Here is a 16,849-nt window from a genome sequence, read left to right as displayed (position 1 = left end):
CAGTGGAGGGCACCTCCCGAGGTGCTTCTTCCTTGGGTGCGTGGCCCTGCAGGGAAAGGAAATAGCCATCAATTTTGTCCTCCACCTCCCTGATTCCCCTCACCCTCCTAACCTCCTCCTGGAGCTCCCTCACCTGCACCTCCAGGGCCCTAAGGCAGGCACCTGCAGGACAGGTGTGGGGGTCCCCAATCCCTGCTCCCCCGGGCCTTGTTAAGCAACCCCCGCAGGCCAGGGGCTGGGGGGACGCCAGCTCCCCCATGGGCTCTGTCTGGGTGGAAGCCGCAGACAAGCCTCCAGTAGGCTTCACCCCCTGGGCAGGGGCCCTGGCAGCACTCCGTGTCAACACCATCCTTCTTGGGCCAACCCAGACCATACCTTGGTGCAACTGGGGTGCTTCTGGACATCTCCGAATAGAGACCTGCTTGGCTCAAAGTACGGTTTGGTCATAGCAGAATGCCAAAACACAGCACTCCAGCCACTGTACTAAGTATATGGGCTTGAATAAGGAACTGGAATTTGGGCTGGGATTATGCACAGAAATGTTTCTTGGGCCACCTCACACCACATCTGTGTGGCACCAGAGGATACTTCTGGACATCTCTGACCAGAGACTTGCCTGGCCCAAAGCACGGTCTGGCTGTGACAGGCTGCCCAAAGACAGCACCCAAGCCAGTGTGCTAAGTATATGAACCTGAATAAGGAACTGGATTATGGGCTGGGATTATACTCACAAAACCTTCTTGGTCCACCCCAGACCACACCTCGGTGACACTGGGGGACGCTTCTGGATATCTCTGAATAGAGACTTGCCTGGCCCAAAGCATGGTTTATCTGCATCAGGCTACCAACTGACAGCACCCCCCAGACACTGCGTTAAGTATCTGGACCCTAATAAGGAACCGGCTTTTGAGCTGGGATTCTGGCCAGAAAATCTGCTAGGACCACCCATCAGAATACCTCTGTGCGACCAGGGGACCCTACCAGACACATCTGACCAGAGTCTTGCCGGGCCCAAAGCGCAGTATGGCCTTGCTAGGCTGCCAACTGACAGCACCCCAGCCACTGTGCTAAGTATATGGATTTGAATAAGGAACTGGAATTTAGGATGGGATTATACCCAGACATTCTTCTTAAAGCCACCCAGACCACATCTCTGTGGCACTGGAGGACTCCCCTGCACATCCCTGACCAGAGACTTGGCCGGGCCAATCACAGTTTGGCCATGGCCGTGACAGGCCGACAACAGCCAGCACCTCAGCTGCTGTGCTAAGTACACGGAACTGAATAAAGAATTAGAATTTGGGCTGGGATTATACCGAGAAATCTTTCTTGAGCCACCCTACATCATGTCTCTGTGATACCAGGGGACTCTGTTGGACATCTGAGACCAGAGACTTGCCTGGCCCAAAGCGCAGCTTGGCCATGCCAGACTGCCAAATGATAGCACCACCTGGAGCTGTTCTAAGTATATACACCTGAATAAAGAACTGGATTTTGGCTGGGACAATAGTTACAAATCCTTCTTGGGCTATTCCACGTCATGCCTCTGTGATACCAGGGGACTGTCCTGGGTATCTCTGATGAAAGACTTGCCCGGCCCAAAGCATGGTACCAGGCTGCCAACAGACAGCACCCAAGACACTGTGCTAAGTATATGGAACCAAATAAAGACCTGGATTATGGCCTGGGATTATACCCAGAAATCCTTCTTAAAACATCCCAGAATATGTCTCTGTGCCACTAGGGGACTCTCCCAGACATCTGCGACAAGAGACCTGCCTGGCCCAAAGCGCAGTTTGGCCGTGCCAGGCTGCCAACAGACAGCACCCCAACCACTGTGCTAAGTATACAGAACCAAATAAGGAACTGGACTATGGGCTGGGATTATACCCACAAATCCTTCTTAGGCCACCCCAGAACATGTCTCTGTGCCACCTGGGGGATGGTTCTCTGAATAAAGATTTGCCTGGCCCAAAGTATGGTTTGGCTGTACCAGGCTGCCAACAGACAGCACCCTAGCCACTGTTCTAAGTATATGGTCTTGAATTAGGAATTGTTGGTGGGCTGGGGTTAGAGATGGAAATGCTTCGCATGCACCCCCGAGAGGGCAGACAGTGATTGGCTGGGTGGCACACACTGCATGGGCCCAAGTTTGCACCGCTGCTGAGGAATTTTGGCAGTGGGAAACATGTCCCAGCTGTCTGAGCAGCCAGGCTGCCCCCCATCTTCCTGCCTGAGGGCTAATGGGGTATCACGGTGGCTGTCCTGGATGCCCCCCCAGACAACTGGCAGGAACAGGCAGATAGGGGTTGGGGGGGAGGGAGGGGAAGGCAGGCAGCCAGACGTGGGCCAGGAAGACCCAAAGCAGCTGTGGGGGGAAAGAGGGGAGCAGGGTAGGACCTGAAGCGGCGAGGGGGTGGAAGTGGGACCAGACTGAAGTGGTGGGAGGGAGGACGGGAATGGGGTCAGACCCGAAGTGGTGAAGAGGGGGATGGGGGTGGCTTGGGGTCTGAACTGGCACGAGGGATGTGTGAGTAGAGCAGGGTGGTGGATGGGGGCCAGTGGCAGGGCTCCGTGCCCATGCCTGCACCCTCCTCCCCACCCCCCATCATTCTTGACAAACAATTTGCTAGTACTAAGTACATTGGCTTGAATAAGAAACTGGATTTTGACCTGAGATTATCATTGCAAATCCTTTTTGGGCCACCCCATACCATGCCTCTGTGGCACTGAGGGACTCTTTCGGATACCCTTGACCATGTTTTTGTCTGGTCCAAAGAACGCTTTGGCCATGCTAGGTATCAATTTACTTGCCATCCACATGTGCTGTTTATATTGCTACCAATAAGGAGCTGCCTTTCTGCTGGGTTCATGGTGCAAAACCTTCATGGAATCATCCCAGAACTTGTCGTCACTACCAAGGAGCCTCCTGAAGAAATCTGGGCATGTCCCTGCTCAACGCAATGTTAGCTTTTTTTAGTGTAAGCCTGCCAGCTGACACTCAACCTTTAAAACCTTTATGTTTCTGTTCCACGAGGCACTGGATGGCAGGACAAATGGCTCCATACAAATATAGGGCACCGGTGAGAGACCTCTGCTATGACGCATGGTATTTAGCATGTGTCAGAGCAGACTCGATTAATAGAGCTTGCTGCCAGTCTGAATTACGCTAATCAGTGCACTCCAGCAGCCTCTGCGTCACGTGTATTCACTGTGCCTGTGTTTCAAAATGGCAGCACTAGTGCTTTAACTAAAGATCTTCACACCAGCTTTGTTAAAGCACTCCCACTGCCATTTTGAAGCGCAGGACACTGAATACGTGCGACACTGTGGGTGCTCTAATCAGTGGCTCTCAGAACCATTCTATTTGAAGCACCCTTCTCTCCACCCCAGAGCATGTGTATAGAGGCCCCTAGGGATTTTTCAACAGCATTTCAAATTTACATCCAACTGCCACCCAGAAACTTGGTAAAATAACTTAAAGCTGGGTGTTGTAATTTGAAGGAACCTGCTCACTCACTAGCAAATGTTAAATTAAAACAAGTTTATTACAAGGGAAAGGGTATTCCCTAAGCAAAATCTTAACTGTAGCTCAAAATGGATCACAGTCACAGCCAGAGGCAAACCAACCTGGGGAGCTCCCTCCTAGCCAAGTCCCTGGGGAAGAGAGTCTCGCCCATGGCTGCCATCCAGGGACTCTACCACTTGCAGTCAAAAAGAAATTCCTTATTCAAGCCAGTATACTTAGTGCAGTGGGCATGGCATGAAACAGCACTGTAGGTCATGCAAGACTTCGGTCAGGTAAGAGTCCACCGGTACCACAGAATGATAGTGTGGGGTGGCCCAAGGAGGCTTTCTGGTTATAATCCCATTCCATAATCCATTTCCTTATTCGGCTCCATATACTTAGCACAGTGTCTGGGGGTGGTGTCAGCTGGCACCCTGGCACAGCTGAACCGCACTTTGGGTCCCCTGGTGGCACAAAGATGTGTCCTGGGGTGGCTGAAGGAGGACTTCTGGGGATAATACCAGACCAAATGCCATTTGATTATTTGGGTCCATTCATTTAGCACAGTGGCTGGGGTGCTGTCATTTCACATCCTGGCACAGCCAAACTACACTTTGGGCCGGGCAAGTCTCCGGTCAGAGATGTCCAGGAGTGTCCCCCAGTGCCACAGAGGTATGGTCTGGGGTGCCCCAAGAAGGATTTCTGGGCATTATCCCTGCCCAAACTCCAATACTTTATTCAGGTCCATTAATTTAGCACAGTGGCTGGGGTGCTGTCTTTGGCATCCGGGAGCGGCTAACCCATGTTTTGGGCCAGGCAAATCTCTGGTCAGAGATGTCCAGGAGAGTCCCCCAGTGCCATAGAGGTGTGGTCTGGGATGGCCCAAAGAGGATTTCTAGGTATAATCCCAGCCCATAATCCAGTTCCTTATTCATTTCCATATACTGAGCACAGTGGTTTGGGTCCTGTCTGTTGGCAGCCTGGCACAGACGAACTGTGATTAGGCCGAGCAAATCTCTGGTCAGAGATGTCCAGAAGCATCCCCTGGTGGCACAGAGATGATGTAAAAATCGCGGTTCGTTTCTCGGGAGGCGAAAAAAACCTTCAGCCACAGACACACTCTATTAGCAACACAAAAGGTATATATTTGCAAATAGGGTCAGAGAGAGAGACAAAAGATCAAACACTCTGCTGCCCCCGAGGGAAACTGCCCAGCTGGCTTTATCCCCTCTCTCCTGACCACGTGTGCAGAAGGAGGAACTTTTACAACTCATTTCCGATTCATACAAACATGTATGTGAATACGTCAAATCATGTGTCGCATGTGTATTATAATTAACTACTTAAGTATGCGGGGCGGATAGGCTTAATATGTATTAGGTTATTGCGCATGGGCAGACAATATCTGAGGTTACAAGAGTCTGAATTTTCCTTGCTTCAAGGCTAGAACTGCAATCTACTCTTATCTGCATGAGAAAAGCTGAGGAGTATATGCTTTACTGTAACAAAGAGATAGTAACTTTGCAAAACAAAGAGGGAGTGATACCTTAATACAAAGAGCTCTTGGAATTTTTCCTTCAGTTTCCAACCCCCCCCTTCCCTCTCTCATTAAGGAGACAAGGAGGGCTGGCAGCCGTGCTTATTCAGAGGACAACACTATTGATGAGAGCTAACAGCTATTGATAATGCATTTTTAATAATATTTCTAACAGAGACATGGTCTTGGGTGGCCCAAAAAGGATTTCTTGGTGTAATCCCAGTCCAAAATCCAGTTCATTATTCAATTCCATGTACTTAGCACAGCATCTAGGGTGCGGTCTGTTGTCATCTTGGCATGGCAAAACCACACTTTGGGCTGGGCAAGTCTCTGGTCACAGATGTCCAGGACAGTCCCCCAGTGGCACAGAGGTATTCTGATGGGTGGCCCAAGCAGAATTTCTAGCCCTAATCCCAGGCTGAAAGTCAGTTCCTTATTCAAGCCCTTAGACTTAAGAAGTCCTTCTTCAAATACATAGGGGGTAAAAAGAGGGTCCCAGGTAATGTGGGGCCCCTGCAGGACACGATGGGCAACTTAGTCGTCACGCCAGATGACAAAGCTAACATATTTAACGATTTCTTTGCCTCTGTCTTCCTAAGTAGGGACCAGTTCAGCCACCTCCCTGCTGGGCCCCCCTCGGGCCCCGGGAGAGACACGCCTGGGCCAGGGGTTAGCGAGGAGTTAGTTACGGTACTTCTGGAGAGGCTGGACGTGTTCGAGTCCGCTGGTCTGGACGATCTTCACCCTAGGGTTCTACAGGAACTGGCCGAGGTCATTGCGGGACCCCTGGCGCAGCTCTATGAGCACTCGTGGTGCTCTGGTGAGGTGCCAGAGGACTGGAAGAGGGCCAATGTGGTCCCTATCTTCAAAAAGGGAAAAAAAGAGGACCCGGGAAATTACAGGCCAGTTAGTCTTACCTCAATCCCGGGTAAGCTCTTTGAAAAAATTATCCTCGCACACATCCAGGAGGGCCTTGCAGGGGAATGCATGCTCAGGGGCAACCAACATGGGTTCATCAGTGGCAGGTCTTGTCAGACCAACCTGGTGGCCTTTTACGATCAGGTCATCAAATCATTAGATGCAGGGGTTGCTGTGGATATAGTCTTCCTGGACTTCCGGAAGGCTTTCGACACTGTCTCTCACCCTGTCCTCATCAAAAAGCTGGGAGACTGTGGTGTCGATGCCCACACAGTCAAATGGGTCGCTAACTGGTTGGAGGGCCGCACCCAGAGGGTGGTAGTGGATGGGTTCTTCTCGACCTGGAAGGACGTGGGCAGTGGGGTTCTGCAGGGCTCGGTCCTCGGGCCCGCACTGTTCAACATCTTCATCAGTGAATTGGATGAGGGGGTAGAAAGCACCCTGTTCAAGTTTGCTGATGACACTAAGATGTGGGGGGATGTGGGTGCACTAGAAGGGTGCAATAGGCTACAAGCTGACCTTGACAGGTTGCAACGGTGGGTGGATGAGAATAGGATGGGGTTTAACACTGATAAGTGCAAGGTGTTGCACATGGGGAGGAAGAACCGGCACCACACTTACAGGTTGGGGAACTTCCCTCTTGCCAGCACGGAGACGGAAAAGGATCTTGGAGTCGTCATTGACTCCACGATGAACATGGGCCAGCAGTGTGGGGAGGCAGTCAAGAAGGCCAACCGTACCCTGTCATGCATCCACAGATGCATCTCGAGCAGGTCCAGGAAGGTGATCCTCCTCCTCTATGCGGCACTGGTCAGGCCGCAGCTGGAGTACTGCGTCCAGTTCTGGGCGCCACACTTCAAGAGGGACGTGGACAATATGGAAAGAGTCCAGAGGAGGGCCACTCGTATGATCAGGGGTCAGCAGGGCAGGCCTTATGAGGAGAGGCTACGGGACCTGAACCTGTTTAGCCTCCACAAGAGAAGGTTAAGGGGGGACCTTGTGGCCTGCTACAAACTGGTCAGGGGGGATCAGCAGGTATTGGGGGAGTCCCTGTTCCCCCGTGTGCTGCCAGGAGTGACCAGGAATAACGGTCACAAGCTGGCGGAGGGTAGGTTTAGATTAGATATTAGGAGGCGCTACTTCACAGTCAGGGCGGCTAGGGCCTGGAACCGGCTTCCAGGGGAAGTGGTGCAGGCTCCTAGCCTGGGGATTTTTAAAAGGAAGTTAGATGAGCACCTTGCCGGGGTCATCTGACCCCGGTGCTCTTTCCTGCCAAGGCAGGGGGTCGGACTAGATGATCTACCCAGGTCCCTTCCGACTCTAGCTACTATGAAACTATGAAACTTAGTATAGTGGGCATGGGGGCTGTTAGTTGGCAGCCTGGCACAGCCAAACTGTGCTTTGGGTCAGGTGGGACTGTGGTCAGGGCTCTTTGGGACAGTCCACTAGGGGCCCAAGAAGTATTTTGCCCCATAATCCCTTCCTAATCTGAATTTAATTTCAGGCTCTGTATTTGATGTGGAATATTAATTTACATATGCATAGCTAACAAAATTCTCTCTCTTTACAATGTGGAATTTATTAATAACAAGCTTTTATTGGTCTAGATTAGCTTTGAAAAAGGAACAAGGAACTGGGAATAAGCAACAGGGAACCAGGAATAAGGAACCAACTTCAGCCTCATGGAGACATTCCAGAGATAGGAAGAAGATCAAGGAATCCAGGATGCCAAGTAAGGGGGAAATCAGGCAGGAGCACAGCAGGCACTAGGGGCCAGCTGGGAACTGAGAGAAGCAAAAGCAAGAACAGGAGGAAGGTAGGACAAGGGCAAGTGCTGCAAAACTGCTTGTAAGCAAAGACCAAATACAGCTTCTATCTTGAAGTGCTGAGCAACCAAGAATCTTCTGTTGACTGCTCCTCTTATTGAGGTCTGCTGGAGCTGAGAACTAATCCGTTTCCGGGGTAAAGTCAGACACTCCACCTGTAGCTAATAGCCAGCCACCCCAGATAAAGGTGTAGTCCAGGATGGAGGTAAAAAGACAGAAGACAAACTTGAGCTGCCCACAAAAAACGGAATGTGCCATGTGACATAGACCCTGATACACGTGGGTGGATCCAGGATTCACAGTGACCTGTGCCAGGGTTGGCTGCACCCTGGCTCCCAGCCTCCCCCCCACACTAGGGCAGGCAGACTGCATCGCAGCTGAGCAAGCAACTTTTCTTTTTTCTTTTTTTAAGTCCCTCAATCTTCCCTCTCGCTTTCCAGTCCCTCCATACTCAGCAGCACATTCTGTCTCTTCCCCTCCCTCCAATTCCCCTCTTTTCATCCACTGCTGTTGCTGCCCCCAGTTGAGCCATGGGAGAGCTCCAGAGCTGCTCCTGGAGCTGGGCAGCACATGGACCCAGGCTCGGCTAGAGATAGCAGTTGCAGAGGTGGCAGCAGATGGGTTTCCCTCCCCTGTGGCTGCTTCCAGGGTGGCAGTGACCATAAGGGGTAAGGGGATGGGGGGAAACTGGGCAAGGAGCAGGGATCCAGCTGCTGCTGTTGTTCCTACTGCCCCTAGCTGAGTCCAGTTCTACCCAGAGGAAAGGGTACAGAGCAGCTCCGGAGCTTCTCCTTGCCCCTGTCCCGCAGGCAGGGGAAGAGAAGCAAACATGCCACTGAGCAGGGAAGGGAAGGGAAGGGAAGGGAAGGGGGATTTTCATCTGCTTCGGGGACTTAAAGTCTGCAGCTGCTGTTCTCACAAAGTGGTCAACTGAAAGGGGGAGGGTGCATCTATACCACTGCACCCCCTCTAGATCTACCCCTGCAAACACAATTCCTTAAATGTACACAGATTCTCCCAACTACTGCAGCTTTATGTCAGCACTGCCTGTATACAGATACTTTTATGGATATTACATATGCAATGGGATTTCATAGATGCGAGGGTCGGAAGGAACCTCAACAGATCATCGAGCCCAACCCCTGCCTAGGCAGGAATGAGTGCTGGGGTCAGATGACCCCAGCCAGATGCCTATCCAGCTTTCTCTTAAAGACCCCCAAGGCAGGGGAGAGTGTTACTTTAAATTCCAATTGCCAAATCAGGAGCAAGACCTTATAAAGGGGGATACAGTAAAATGCCATGTTTACTGATTACATGAATTAGACATAGAGGTTCAGACACACCACTCGTACAGACACGCACAAGTCATCATACATATCATGTATCATACACACACACACACACACACACACACACACAAACGCAATATAACCATTCTATTCAGACATTATTAGTTACCAGCAGCAGTTGCTCAATAATGGCACTGGGTGGCCAGCCCAGGCCTTACTGAGAGAAAGAGATCACAGCTTGGAGAGGGATGGACAGATAAAACAGCAGTTGAGAGAGACTCACCCAACTTGGCATTTTTTTAAGTCTTCTTTTATAGGGACTGACATCTGCTGTTTCAGTACCTTGGGGTTTTTCCACACCCAGCTTCTGTTTTTGCTGTTGTTCTTTGTTCATCTTCAGCTTAACTCACCCCAAGGTCAGTTCGCTTGTCAAAGCTGGTATCTCAGCCTTGGAGTGTTCTGCTGCCCATCTGGCAGGATGTGTGCATTCCTCCTCCTCATTATCTCCTTCAGCCATTCATTAATTAGTTTACTGACTGGTAACTTACATTTGGTGCCTTGTTACTTACATACACAGTTAAATCTTTTCTTTCATCTCTATGCCATTCTCTCACCATTCACCCTTTCACATACACTCACGAAAAAAAAAGGGCATACAGAGTTCATTCACTTACGTCAAGACATAGCATACAAAATGGAGTGTTTAAGTTACTTACAGGACAAAACTAACATGGTTACATTTCACTAGTATTACACTCTATGTTCACATTAGCTCAGTTCCTGCTACAAAAGCACTACCTCCCTTGGAAGCCCATTCCAATTTTTGGCCACCCTTACCATTAAGTTTTTCCTGATGTCCAGCCTAAATCTGCTCTCTGTCAGTTTGTAACCATTGTTCTTTGTTACCTCAAGAGGCACCCTGGTGAACAGAGCATCTCTGATCCCATGCTGCATTCCCCTTATGAATTTGTAGGTGACCACAAGATTACCTCTCAGTTCTCTTGAGGAAGCTGAAGAGGTCCAGGTTCCTCAGTCTCTCCTCATAGGGCTTGTCCTGTAAGCCCCTAGCCACATGAGTGACGCCCCTCTGGACCCTCTCAAGTCTTTCAACATCCTTCTTGAAGTACGGTGCCCAATACTGGACGTAGTACTTTAACTGTGGTCTGACCAATGCTGCATAGAGGGGAAGTATCACCTCTTTAGTTCTATTTGTTATGCATCTGCCAATGCATGATACGGTGCAGTTAGCTTTGCTGATGATTTCGTCACACTGACAACTCATCTTAGAGTTCACTATGACTCCGAGATCCCTTTCTGCTTCTGTGCTGCTGAGAGGATAACTTCCTAGCCAGTGGGTGTCCTGGATATTTTAGTGCCCTAGGTGCAGCACTCTGCATTTGCCCTTGTTGTACTGCATCCTATTGTGTACCACCCACTTTTCTAACCTATCCAAGTCTGCCTGCAATCGTTCCCTACCCTCCGGAGTGTGCACTTCACCCCACAATTTAGCATCATCTGCAAAGTTGGACAGAGTACACTTCACACCCACATCCAAGTCACTGATGAAGATGTTGAAGAGTACGGGTTCAAGGACTAAACCCTGCAGGACCCCTCCACAATCCACAGCCTTCTAGGTTGATACTGACCCGTCTACTACCACTCTATGGGTGCAACTGCTAAGACAATTTGCCACCCACCAGACCACGTAAACATGTGTCACAGCCTCTTAATTTATTTATGAGAGATTTATGGGAAAAATACTTACTGAACAAGGGTGAAACATTGCACAAGTTGTAAAGTTTGCTTGCATCACCAGCAGATCTTCCAGTCACAACACGTCCTACATCTCTGACATCAGAGACAGACCTCACCAGTGACTCTACAAGTTATAAATAAAAATACACATTCTTGACCAAAATCTGTGGTCTATGACAGCCTGCTACAAGACACCTTCTGACCTTGTCCTATAAAGTGCCTTCTCCAAGCAAGACACCACTCTTGCCCTTGTAGGCATGCAACATTTTTTTTTTTTGGTCACTCCTTACCCTTTTCTTTGCAAAAAGCCCTGTAACAGGACCCCTCTATGGACCTACTCAGGCTGAGAAGGACCCTCAGCAGGAAAAATTCATCTAATTTCAAGACAGAGTTTTTGCTACCAGGTCCTACAAGCTGCTAGCCTAAACATGATCGTGACAGAGACAGTAGCTCTGGAACACCGTCAGGCACACTCCCAGCTCTGGCCAGAAGGTGGCTCCCATGTCTAGCATGAGACATCCATCATACTACATGTCTGTTGGCCAGTTTTATGGTGCACTCTTCAAAAATGCTGCTGCTGTCTTCAGGCTGCCTATAAGTTAGGAATCAATCCCCTGCTCCCTCTTCTGAGCACTCTTTCAGCTTGAGAGCAATAGAGGGGCACGTAGGGAATGGGTAAGGATCTTCAAGTGAAAGATAGAGCCAAGATTCGGCGAAAGGAGCAGCGACGTCTTATCCTAGAGCAGGGGTCAGCAACCCCCCGGCACGTGTTCCGAGCATGGCACGCAAGGCCATTTTGCTCAGCACACCACCGCCAGCCCGGGCTCTAAGCAGCTGCTGCCAGCCACAGAGCCCACGCTGCTCCTGGCTGGGAGGCTACAAGCCCTGCTGCAAGCAGACTGGGTTCTGTGGGCTGGCTGCAAATAGCTAATCTGGGCTCCAAAATGTCAGCACTCCAGCACCTTCCAAAGTAGACATTGTAGGTTTTTTGACACTCTGGCCAAAAAACATTACCTACCCCTGTCCTAGAGGTTGCAGCAGCAGGCATGATGTTAAACTGGAGGAGGAAGCCAGGTCTCACATGTCCCCAGCTGCAGAGATTTCCCCAGGGAAGAGGTATTAGGCAGACCAGCATGTTAATGCTGGGACTAGACTAGAGACACAGTTCCTGACACTGAGGGGCTGTTCTGACACACAGGGCTCATATGCACAAGACACTTTACTGCAAAGTAGCATAGTATACTATATAGTAAGCATGTGCACATGCTTACTGAGCAATAAACCTTGCTAATTGTAAGTAAATTTGCCACCTGCAAATGCAAGTAGCAAATTTATTCATGATTAGTAATGGCACAGTAGCACTTGTGTAGATGCCTGACTGGGAGCAAATCTGCTCTGTCAGCCAGCCATATGGAGCGGGGAGGGGCGGGAAGATTGATTCTTATCTCCCAGCATGGTCCCAGATCCAGTGCTGGGAGATTCTTATATAACAGGGGTGGGCAAAAATACAGCCTGTGGGCCATATTTGGCCCACAAGGCCATTCTGTCTGGCTCGCGGGACCCCCCTTGCAGGGCCCCAGAAAGTGGGAGCAGTTTGTTGCCATTACAAGCAAATTTTCTCCCATTTCCCTGCATGTGTAGACACCTGCCTGAGAGCATCAACTGTATGTGTAGACACATCCAGAGGACAAAAGAACCTGAGGGGGCTAATGGCAAATCACTGGGTGCAGAGGTAGCTGTGGCAGCCCTCAAGTCATGTCACTGCAAGTGAAAAGGATCACAGATTGGGCGAGGGGGAATACCACACAGGAGAGGCTGAACAGGGGAGGGCAGGCAAATAGCTAGTATCTGCAGAGGAGGCGGCGGCGGCGGCAACGGCAAGTAGGTGGCAGGCTAGGCTTGGCTAGGGAAGAGACTGAGCCATTTAATATCTCTACCACCAGACCTTCTTTGGGCCTCTCTCAAGCATCATCTCAGACTCCTCCTTGCCACACACACAGGAACTTTAGCTCCCCACAGGTGGAAGGACCTTTCTTCTTCCTCCATGACATATGTGTATGGCTGGGTCTCCAAAACACAAGCCCAGGTGACAACAGGATTCCCCCCTTCACAGCCTCAATACCTCCAAGCCCAGGTGACAACAGGATTCCCCCCCTTCACAGCCTCAATACCTCACTGGTACCAATGCAGAGATAGCAACAAAAGGGACCTCGGCATTCCTAAGGTGTCAGGAGCAAATCCTGGTGGGATGTAGACCCCGGCACCTGCAACAAGAGCAGAAAAGCAGCAGAAATGGGAGGAGACTCCGTCCTTTCCCATAGCAGGATCCACATCAATGGGACAAGATGGGTTTGTGCTTCACAGTCTCTCCAAGATGGAAACAGCATCAATATCAACAATTTTACAGCTCCCCCTGGAACAGGAGACGTCCCATGAAGAATATAAATTGCACACAAGCACTGCCTCCAAAAACAAGTGACAATGTTGGCTGCAGCACTGGAGTACATGAACCAGAAGAAGCAAAAGGGAACCATACGGATCTGGAAAAAGGGAATCCTGAGTTTCCTACTTTCCATGCTCTGTGGGCTGCCCCTGCCACCCTCTTCCCATCTCCTGCTTTTTTGGTCATCTTTAAAGCACATTTTTGCTGTCTCTCTCATTCCAGTTCCTGAGTTCTCCCATTCCCTGGGCTCTGAGTAGGGCCCAGAGGAGCAGAAGTGTTGGAGTCTTCCTTTCATATCGCTGCAGAGTTGCAACTAGGAGAAAGTAGCTGGTCCTTTCAAGTTCATTTCCTGATTAACTGCTTGCACCATTTGCTGCCTTTCCCTGGGATTCATAGCCAGCGTGCCAAAATGGAGAGAGGCTCTTCCTTCCCCCTTGCTCTGCGACAAAGCCCTGAGGACCTTCTCTTGGCAGATGGCTCACTTTACCCCAATGTTTTCCACTGGATTCTGTGACAGACACTCTCTGCCTCATCAACAAACTAGAAAGCCTTTTCTAAAACTCCCCTTTCCTCTCCCCTGCTTCAATAAAGAGAGGAAACAGTTTTCTCTTTATTCAAGGGAAATAACTGAGAATCTCTTTATTCAAGAGAACTGTATTCTGCAATTTCATCCACCCAGGATCACTCTCTTGAACACTCTGAAAAGTGGTTGTAAGTAGGGGTTCACCGATAGAGATTTTTGGAGCTGATACCGATAGCTGATATTTAAGGAGGCATATCGGCTGATGCCAATCCGATTTCCGATACAACTGCCTCCAGCTGGTAAGTCCGGTGTAGCGGAAGGGGAGGGAAAGCACGTGGAGGGCAGATCAACGTCCCCCTGCAGTGAGGCAGGGGCAGGCACTACCCAGGCAGGTTGCGGGGGCAGAGCTGTGGCTCATGGTGGGAGGTAGCTCCCACCACCAATTGCACCCCAGGAGGGCGTGTGGGGTGTCCCCCAAATCTGCGCAGGGCAGGCTGCAGCCAGGGCTGTGTGGGGCTCTTCTTAGCGGGGACTGGGCTTGTAACGGGCACTGGCAGTACTGGAAGGATGCTGCATCCAACCCAAATTTTGCCACTGCTCCATTCCCAGCACCACTGCCACCAGCCACCCGGCGCAGCCCCGGCTCAACGTCCCACCTCCACCCACCGGCTGGGAAGAGCCAAGGCTGCAGCTGGCAGTGCAGGGAGGAGAGTGGCAGTGAAATATGGGGCGGATGCAGCATCCTCCCAGCGGTGCCGAAGCCTGCTTCAAGCCCAACCCCCACCAAGAAGAGCCCCACGCAGCCCCAGCTGCAGCCCACCCTGCCCTGCACAGATCCAGGGGGCCCACGCTGCCCCCTGTGCCTTCCCAGGATCCAAGCAGCAGTGGGAGACACCTCTACCCCCCGACAAGCCACGGCTCCAGCCCCTGCCCCTGCCACCTCCCTCACCACAGAGGGTGTTGATTTGCACACACCCCCACACACCCCTTCCCCTTCCACCACATCGGACTTACCACCTGGAGGCACCTCTCCATGCTGCTGGCTGCGCTCCAAGTGCTGCAATGTGGCTGCGTGCAGCACGGACATTTATCTGCCAAATTATCAGCCCTGTTGGGCCAATACCTGATGCAACCGGTTTTCTTTATATTGGTACCAATCCGATATTGGACCGATGCATTGGTGAACCTCTAGTTACAAAGGTCCACATCATCCCTCCTTCAATCCACTGGAACAGGTTTTAGTCCCTTCTCTTGTCATAGTCAGCTGGCTAACATCAAAACTTGATGAATCTGAGCCACTAAACTGAGATCTGGATTCACACTTCCCCAAAAGCCACAATTCCCAAGAACAGGTGATGCTGTAACAGAGGGCTTTCCTACTTCTAAGTGGTCAGAAGCACTTAGAGAGGGCATCAGGAGGGGCTGCATGCCCTGGGGATCACACTAGTGTAAACCACTGACTCACAGGCTACAATCTCCACCCCTGCTACACCATGCATGTGGTGCCAGCCCCCATCCCCACACTGCTGCAGCTCCTCCTCTAACTCAAGCAGAGTTACAAATTGCCTGTGGTTTAATCCTCTTGCTCAAATGTAATTAAGCACTTATGTAATTGTGTCTGTAACACAGTCTCTGTCTGGAGCCCTGTTACTTGGAGAAACACCTGGGGGCTGTTAATGACGACACCCAGCCAGGTGGGGGAGAATTCCCCACATTGCTCAAGATTGGTCAATTGGATGTAGCTTCCAGGGATAAAAGTAGAGGGAGGATCTGGAGAGAACACCTTCGGGCATGCAAAGGTCAGCAGGACAACGTGGGTCAGATTCTCACTCAGAGACAGAACTGCGGCGGTGCATTCAAAGGGGCTGAGACTCCCTCGCCACAAACGGAGGGGGGAATCCGGTGAAGATAAGGAGGGCCCCAGCTTAGGAGAGGCTGGGCTTGGCTGCAAGCAACAGCCGGAGATGCTCTCACTTCCGCAGAGGGAAGCAGGAAGCAGCCTTTAATGAACATAGCCGCGAAGCCGATTGATTACCAGCAGGGAGTGGTGGCACAGGAAAAGAAGAAAAGACAAACCTGGAAAACTTTGGTAACATGGGGGGGGGGAGACAAAGCACCAGGGATACTGCCCAGCCCCAGCTAGTCCTGGTAGGGTAACCGTGAAAAAGGGTTGCCCGAAGATTTGCACCAGCAAGAGGGAAAAGAGACTGAAACCACGCTTGTTAATGAGGTAATTAGCACCGTGGAGCACCAGTGGGAACTTACCTTGAGGTTTCCAAAGGCAGGGATCCCCTCCAGAGCTGATGAGTGATTCAAGGAGCAAGTTGAGTGAGTTGCTGTCTGCAACCCGAGCCGCTGTAAAAGAAAATAGAATAAAAATACCTGGAGTGACTTAACACATTACGGGAAGTTATTCTGCAAGTACCAATAACATCATATATCTTTCCGCCCCTCATAAAATCAAAGTCACGGCAGGAGAGAACCAGAGGAAACGGGTGGTATTACAGAGTCCTGATAACAGCGTCCATGACAATGCTTGGTTTTAGAACCCCTTTTACAGAGGAACTCTTGATGAATAATAAAAGTGTAGAAAAATAATTTTCTGTTCTGGATTTATTTCTCTGACTTGGTCTTGAATTCTTTTCAGCAATCCACCATGTTCACCTGTCAGGTTTGGGCTTCCACCAGTGGTCACACTCACCAATGTTTTCCAGTCCAGTCTCAATTTTGACATGCATTGATTTGCTGCCTCCAATAAATATTTTCCAGTTGTTGCGCCTTTCACTGGCTGCATCAATGCCAATTCTTCTGCGAGCTCTAAATTTTCAGTGAGTCCTCAAATAAAAATCAACAACTGGGCTGTGTCTTTGACTTCACAACTGTCATCGAGTGCCAATGCAAAATAAGAGAAATCATTTACCCTACTTTTCAATCGCTGGTGCAGGTTCTCAGAGATATCTTCAACGCGTCTCACAACAGTCCACCTTGACAAGCCAGTGTTCTCAAACTGCTTTTTCTTGTCTGGATCCCAAAATCACAGCAGACTTGAC

The 16,849-nt window shown here is 50.4% G+C and overlaps 1 long non-coding RNA gene across 1 annotated transcript; it reads right to left on the bottom strand.

Annotated features, from left to right (window-relative positions):
* LOC149866464 (uncharacterized) lies at positions 1 to 16,157 on the bottom strand. The gene is made up of 3 exons (XR_016441888.1): positions 16,065 to 16,157; positions 13,005 to 13,097; positions 1 to 46 (listed from the first exon to the last, which is right to left on the bottom strand). It is a non-coding gene; the product is annotated as an uncharacterized LOC149866464 (long non-coding RNA).
* Between the last annotated feature and the right edge of the window lie 692 nt (positions 16,158 to 16,849).

This window comes from Crocodylus siamensis, chromosome 4 (genome assembly GCF_052110815.1).
Source record: "Crocodylus siamensis isolate JL-2025a chromosome 4, ASM5211081v1, whole genome shotgun sequence".
Classification (NCBI taxonomy): domain Eukaryota; kingdom Metazoa; phylum Chordata; order Crocodylia; family Crocodylidae; genus Crocodylus; species Crocodylus siamensis.
Note: the sequence above shows the minus strand (reverse complement) of the source record. Positions and strands in the feature narration are given on the sequence as shown.